Here is a 6,762-nt window from a genome sequence, read left to right on the forward strand (position 1 = left end):
TGTGTTTCTGGTGGTTGTGTCTGACTTTGCGTTGAGTGTGTTTGTGTGTACAGGTTCGGGTCCGGTAGGAAGTCTGGTGTAGGTAATAGTGCATTTCTTATTTTATTTTTTTCTTCCGGTTTTCTCTGCGTGTGGATTTGTGTTGGGTGCGGTTGTGTGTATAAATTTGGATTCGGCGGGAAATTCGGTGTGGGTAATAATGCTTTTCTTGTTTCAATTTTTTCTTCCGGTTTTCCCTGCGTGTGGATTTGTGTTGGGTACGGTTGTGTGTATAAATTTGGATTCGGCAGGAAATTCGGTGTGGGTAATAATGCTTTTCTTGTTTTATTTTTTTCTTCCGGTTTTCCCAGCGTGTGGATTTGTGTTGAGTTTGTTCGCGATCTCCGTGCGGTTAGTATTTTTCTTGGTTCTGTTTGTGTCTTTTTTATTTCTGCTTCCGCCTGTTGTAATTTTTCCGCGGCTTTCGCTTGTTTTGTGTGTGCTTGTGCTGCTTGGTCGTGGGTGATTGGTTGTGGGGTGTGTGTTTGTGTTGCCTGTTCTCGTGTGGTTGTTTCGATTGGTGTTGGTAATTTCTGTGGGTCGTGTGTGATGTTGTATTTTAATTCTGGTTGCTCCGCTATTGACCATGTATTTTTTTCGTAATTAATTATCATGCCGAACTCTGTTAACGCGTCTACGCCGAGAATGCATGGTTCTGCAAGTGTCGTTACGGTGCTGAAATGTATGAGTTTTGTGACCTTGCCGATTCGTAATGGCAGCATTGTAGCTCCGCTTATAGGTGTTTTGGAGCCGTTCGCTGTGCTCAGTGTTCTGTTCGGTGTGTCGTATATGTCTATTTGTGCTTTGTGTATCACTTTGATGGTTTCCGCGTCTGCATATGAGTGAGATGAGCCTGTGTCTATTAACGCGTTGAATTCGAAGCCTATCATATCAACTCGCACGTGAAATCTTGGGTCATGTGTGTTATTGTGTAATGTGTATGTTGTGTAATCGGGTGTGTTGGTGTTGTTGTTTCCGGGAGCTACCTCCACCCTGTTTAGGTGTTCCCTTATTCGTTTCCCTGGTTTTAAGTGTGGGGGCATTCTCGTCTGAAATGTCCTGTTTGGTTGCAGTTGAAGCATCTGCTTATTGCTGTGTTTGTATTTGTCTGTGGTTGAGTGTGTTGGTACGGTGGTCTGTACTGTGTTTGGCGGTTTGTTGGCAGGTTGTAGGTTAACGCTGGTGGTATGTTTGATGTGGGTAATAATGCTGCTCGTGTTTGTATGTGTGTTGCTATCCGTGGTGTGAATGTGTTTGTGTTTTGGTATGCTGCTGTGTAGTTTTGTTGGCGGGAGCTTGGTGTTTGTGATCTAATCGTTTGTTGTCTGGTGTTTTCCCAGTCTACGTTTGATTCCCACATTTTCGCCGCGTTTTCTAGTTGGTCGAAGTTTGCGAAGTCGTATGGTTTTATATACGTTTTGTATTCTATTCTCATGTTTCGGTATGCTATGTCCAGTTGCTTGTGTATTGGGCATGGGGGTATGAGTTGTGTAAATAGTGTTCTCATTGCGATGAGATATGGTGTGATTTTTTGGAATTGTCCCTGCATGTAATTTCTTATTTTGTGTTCTAGTCTGTCTCTGTATTGTGAGTCCTGGAATGTGTATAGTAGATCGATCTCGAATTGCGCACGTGTTTGCCATTTTCCGCGGTTTAAGCGGTATCAGTTTTTCGCATCTCCGTCTAAGATCGGGGTTAAATTGTCTATTAGTTGTCTGTCCGTCATGTCGTATCCTGTCTGTAATTCTCTTAGGTTTACTATGAATTCGTATGCGTTTTCGTTTGTTCGCCCTGCGTATGATATTTTCCATGTTTGTATGGTTCGCATTGGTATTGTTGACTGTTGTGTGTTATTCATGCTCGTGTTGTATGTGTTGATTGGTTGGTTATGTGTGTGGTGTGTTGTTTGTGTGTCATATCGTCGCGGTTCGTCAAAGTCTATCAGGTTACGAATTCCTGCTACGTTGAGGTTGTTTGTGCCCATAAATGTATCCGCGCCTATTGTTGGGTGTGTTAGTCTGTTTTGTGGCTGGATGGTTCTGTTGCTGAGTTCGTGTAGTGGTGAGATTCTTAGTGTCTGTGTGAGGTCTATTGGTTCGATTCGTCTCGGTTGTATCTGTGTGCTGTGCAGTGATTCGCTAATCGGTTCATTTATAGGTTCATCTAATAGGCTTAACTCGTGGTTCATTAAGTTTCCGTCGTCTCGAAATGGTTCGTGAACTTGCATACGCTGATAATATGGGTATTGTGTGTGCGTCATCTCGCCTGTGTTGTGGGTTTCGCGCGCGTCGCCGTGTACCGTATTGTTTTGGTTCCGCGCCCGGGTGTGTGTGCCTGTGTCGTCGAGTGCCGAGCCGTGCGGCATGCTGTGTCTTCTATTTGACATTGTTTTGTTTCGATTCTGTGTGTTAGTGTATATGTGTGATTTTAACCGTTCCTTTTCAAATATCTCGAATATTCTCGTCGTGCTTCTAATTTGTTAGACTGATTAATTTGTGTATTGTGTCGTTTCTCGTCTCGATTTTTGGGACTTAATGTGGGTGATTTACGTTGGGCGCTAATTTGTGACGAGGGGTGAACCTCGCACTTATTTGGGGAGAGAGGAGGGAGACGAGAGACGGGGCAGAGTAAGTTCACGCCGAAATTATGAATTGCGAAAGTCGGACGTATATTTGGGGTTTTGTGTCGTCGTGCCGTACTTACTAAATAACAATGGGGTGGGTCCCGCGTGGCGGCTGGTCACGCCCCAGCCGATTAGCATTTTCTTAAACCTTATTCCTTAAAACTAATGAGTAAGTACAAATGATCGTGTGAATGAAAGGAGGTGTGTGTGTGTGGGGGTAGGTGTGGGGGGGGGAGAGTGTGGGGAGAGCTGGTGAGGATGCAGTGGTGCGATGTGGTGACTAGCGGAGGAGATGCGTAGCGCGGTGGTTGCACGAGGCAGTAAATGTGAAGCAGCTGACCTTTTCCGTCGAGAATGCTTGGGGTCGCGTGGGCTTCCTTCTCTGGCTGAGGTTGTCACAAGAGTGACTTCTCCGGCCGGCCCGGCGCGTCTTCGGGTGCGCCCGGGCCGGTTCGGCATTGTTCGGCCCCGCTCCGCGGGTTTGGGGCTTATTGTGACGTGCACGCGGGGTGCAACGTCACACGGTCTTCTGTTTAATCTTCTGGCTCAACTTGGTTGAAGCTTTGGATTCCCTTATGCGTTCTCCCAGGTTACTGCCGTACAGTGTATCGTCCATTTCCGCTTTCTTAATTATATCTGTCACTTGTGGTGTCAGGTCTGGGATAAATATATTGGCTTTTCTGGATACCGATATCGAGTGATGAATAACAATATTTATTTTAGCTATATCACTGAGGTTCCTTAACAGGGTGAGTTCGCCACACTCATCCTCTGACATCAGCTGTGTGATTACGGCCCCTAGTGCCATCAGAGAAGACCCCGCGAGATTCTGAAGGTCAGCCATGTAGGCATCCTTCCTCACCGACTTGGGAGCGAGTGATGCTGAGATCTCGGCGTTAAGCTTCTTTGCCTCAAAATTCCGGAATCCTATAGTACAAACTTAAGTTATCACAAGCCGATATAATGTCCTTACTTTGAACTTTTTTTTTTTTTTCTTATAAATAATGATAACAAGTAGAATTGTTAGTGCCTTTTATATTTCTTCACTAGTCGCTCCTTTTCCTCCCTTGATAGACCTGAATTCAACAATTTACGCCAGATTCCGATCAGACCCCTGTCAATAGTCGCCTCCTCGGATAAGTCCGTGTTGGCATCAATCCCCAGGATATCAAGTACATCCGGGTCGGTCGGTGCTTTTTTGGGGCTGGCCCTCGATACTTGTTGATTCTCCGCGAAGTTTTCTGCAAGAGGAATTCAGTAGATTAACCAGGTAGGTTCTACAAGAGAATGATATTTTGAGATATCTCTCTTGATTTTTTTTTTTTTTTTATATATATATATATATATATATATATATATATATGTATATATATATATATATATATATATGTATATATATATTATTTTTTTTTTCAGATATTTATCTGTACAGGACTTCTTGCCTATCCCTATAAGTCGCTCTCGTTAGTCCGCCTTGTAGCCCATCTAGAACAGACAAAGAGATGCGTTGGGGGGGTTACTCAGGGCCCGAAAGGCTTGTACCAAAGAAGAGATAGATTCGTCGGAATCGTCATCTGACGATTCTTTCTCCTCGAGCAATGGTGCCAATGCCGCCATTTCCTCCTGCATTTTCCGCAGTTTTGACCGGACCTCCTCAATATCCAGTTTTCTCTTCGTCATCTCGTTTCTTTACTGTCCACTTTCTTCACTCTTGATTTCTTCTTTCAATTCCACACTTGTTTTTGTGTTTATTTCTCGTTCTAGGATCACTCAATCCTCTTCGGATCACTCGTGGTCACCAGTCTAGCTGAATGTCTTGACACACGCGCACAACAAAGCGATATGAAGTTGGAGGGTCAGCTGGCGCTAGCAGTTCCCTTCCGCTTTTTTAGTTTAGCTAAAGGTTGTGACATCTAGCGGTACGAAAGGGAACTACATGGTATCATTGAGAACGAGACGCAATATAATTATGTATTATTGCTAATGCCTCTTGTTACTCCCCCAACCAATTCTCTGAGGTGACCGCCACTGTCGCCGCCACTGCCGCTGCCACTGTCGACGCCGTCCACCAACCACCCTGCGCTGCCGTCACGGGGTACTGGAGGGACCCCAGGACGACCAGCGAGGAGTTCGAAGCCCCGGACCCAGTAGTCGCGCTGTTGCTTGCTCGAACCTCGATGCCGCCCAGGACATACCGCTGCTGCCGCCCAGGGGTCGAGTTGCCGCCACCTGAGTCTCTGATAAGTCCGGCCTTGCCACCCGGCACCCACAAACACCTGGACTCAGTCTCCCCCTGGGCACGCCGAAGCCGTACGAACGATTCCGCCTTCGCCAGACCACCCTCGCAACCCGCAGCACAGCGCAGCGAACCGACCGGCTGCCTAGGCTCCCGCTGGTCTATCGCCAAAATCCACCTATCGTCCCACCCCCGTAGCTCCACCACGGGATCGCGATCGCTGAGGGCCGGCGGCCACCTCACTCTCCCTTGCGCCGTGAAACAGTTGATCACGATTCGCTTCGCTTTGAGTTTTTCTTGGGCTTATCACTAGTTCCCTTCATTTTGCCTTAGTGCGTTTTCTTTTTGTATCGGTGCCGACGTTCGACTTTCTGATGGACCGAGTAGCTGCCGTTTTTAAGGAAAAACGCCGTGGTTGCCGTAGAAAGGTAGGCTGTCGCTATCCCGAATCTCGCTAGCTATAGATTCACAACGGCCTCAGGTCATTTTCGCTTGTAACAGGTTGCCGGCCGGCTTTGGTCGGCCATTTTGTATGAAAGCCCGCGAGCCTCGTGGTAGCGAAGCTTTTCTATTTGAATATATTGTTGATCTTGTTTGCTATTCTTATTTTACAACTACTGTTAAATGCTCTGGTTGTTCATTCGGTAATTTTCTACCGTCTTATTGTATCGTGTAACTTGTAATAGATCGTGCACCGTGCCGCTTCCCGGCCGCATACCAAGTACGTGAGTGAGAGAGAGAGAGAGAGAGAGAATCTGTGAGTGAGTGTGTGCGCCCGTGCCGTTGTTGCCAAGCGTAACTACCAACGTCAAGCAGCGACAGGCGACCGTGCCGATCTTGTAGACGAGCGAAAGAGGATTATATTGTATTTGCGAAACTGTTAGATTGTCAGCGAATTTGTTTTTGGAATTGTTCTGCCTTGTTTTGAGTTTGGAAATTGTTAACGAATTTGCTTCACAACGATTCTGTACTTGCATGAGTTATCGAACTGTTAATGATTTTACGTCGCTTATTATTCGCCTAGTCGGTCGCTTGCCGCTCGTCGCCTCTAGCTCATACTGCTTGATTTTTGCCGTGTTATATTGAATTGTTTAATTTTGTTGCTGTGGTATATTTTATTTTATTCTTATTTGTTTTTGAATTGTATCGAAGCATACCGCCACCGATAAGACCGCTCGCCGTGTGTTTATTTTATTGTCTATGCCTTCTGCCTTGCCGTAACGGCTCTTTTTTTTTTTGTTAATAAATGCTGGTAATTACATCTATAATCATTCGATTATCAACTATACTATTTCACCTTCGCGCCCACGTTCCCCTCACCGCTAGCTAGTCGGCTGTTTTTTTGTGTTTGCCCCTGCCATAGTTTTGCTTTGAGATTTGGTTGTGTGAGTTTGGTTCGCCGTTCGAGTCGGCGAACGAATGCTATAGGACGGTAAATTTTGAATCTGGTAAGAGTATAATCTCTTACGGCTCTCTCGAGCCTGGCGCCCAACACCTGTACTGCAGTGCCGTCAATTATTACTTTTCCATCTTTCTACTGCCGTGTTGGTCAACGTCATTTTTGTAAACGAGCCTCTGTGCCGACCCCGCTTTCCCCCGGGTGAAGTAAAAAGCCCGTTACAGTATATATATATATATTGTAACGTGACCGGTGACTGGTCACCTTACACGCTAGTCACCGGGTGAGAACCCCCGGCGCACAGTAGGAGAAAAGCCCAAAAACCTGGCCAAAACCTCAAATGACCTTTGACGGGAATGAAAATTGGCTTACAGGGGTTTTCAAGGTCGCTGATTACGAATCTGAAAGCCAAATTATCGTAAACAAAATGGCCGATCCAATATGGCTGACATGAATGTTAAAAAG

This window comes from Diprion similis, chromosome 12 (assembly GCF_021155765.1).
Source record: "Diprion similis isolate iyDipSimi1 chromosome 12, iyDipSimi1.1, whole genome shotgun sequence".
Lineage (NCBI taxonomy): Eukaryota > Metazoa > Arthropoda > Insecta > Hymenoptera > Diprionidae > Diprion > Diprion similis.